The sequence below is a fragment of the Camelina sativa genome, chromosome 1, assembly GCF_000633955.1.
Source record: "Camelina sativa cultivar DH55 chromosome 1, Cs, whole genome shotgun sequence".
NCBI lineage: Eukaryota > Viridiplantae > Streptophyta > Magnoliopsida > Brassicales > Brassicaceae > Camelina > Camelina sativa.
In genome coordinates, this window is record NC_025685.1 from 4,494,537 (window position 1) to 4,495,665 (window position 1,129).

General features: G+C 28.5%; 1 protein-coding gene across 1 annotated transcript in view; it reads right to left on the bottom strand.

The window, feature by feature from the left end:
* Nucleotides 887-1,129, bottom strand: part of LOC104764870 (PHD finger protein ALFIN-LIKE 2) — a gene marked incomplete in the record, with an annotated part of 3,482 nt that continues 3,239 nt past the window's right edge. The window contains 1 exon segment of the mRNA XM_019245644.1: nt 887-1,129.

Consider the following 1,129-nt stretch of genomic DNA (forward strand, 5'->3'; position numbering starts at 1 on the left):
AAACTCTCTAAAGATGTCGTTTTCTTAGTATAATTAATCGGTATATGTGCTTAATGTTGAAGAATGCTAATTAATAGTTAGCCCTTTCTCCATGATTAGTAACATTAATAATGGAGCTTATCGGTACTAGTCTTCTCTGTATTGATTGAGCAACTTATCAATATATCTATCAGACAATTTGTTTTTCTATAAAAAGAAAAGAATTGCATAGGACATGTGAACGTAACTAATATAATATCTAGTATTTAAATAACTTCGTATGGTACACATATTAATTAGATTAAGTAATGTATATAAAAGGATAATTCGTGTTGACCTTATTATAGAGAATCTCGTTAGATCCGCTTTAAGTTCTTTACAATATATAGTTGGGGACTTGTTGTAATTAAGCTTTGTTAAGTAGCGGTTACGAAGAAGATTGGACGGACTTATATAACACTTTCAACACCCAAATATAAAAATTTCTGTATTGTGAGCCCCTCATCATGCTCTGGCTTTTTTAGAGATGATTTGAATTTTTTTAATTACTAACTAATATAAATGATTGACTTAAAACATTAATATGTAACTAAAGACTATCTAAATTATAAAGTCACCATAAAACATCTCTAAAATCATGATGACAAGAACACATCACTAGTTTTTTTCGTTTTTTTAGTGCGTTATTATATACATATAGATATTTAATAACAAGACTATATTATGTCTATATACTCATCATTTATAAGGTTGTGATCGCATTAACGTGCCTTTTAGAACTTGCAAAACTTGTTGGCCCTTCACACAGTCGGGCCAAATGAGAAAACAGAGGACTATCAATCCCCTTTGACATCTCACATAATTTTCTTTGGAAAACAAAATTTTAAGAAGATTAAAGACATAGATAAAGTGTAAAATACAGTTCAATGCTTAAAGATTTGTGACTACATTATACAAATCCCATGACACATTTGATGGAACAACTCAGTTTTTTTTTTTATATGAATAATAATAATATTACTCAAACAGCTGCTACTCTCTCTCTCAACTTCTTGAAATCCCTTTCTGGAGATATAAAGAGAGAGTTTTGTATGCTTTAAAATTAAAAAGAAAAAGGTTAAAGAAAAAAAAAAAAAAAGTTGATTAACAT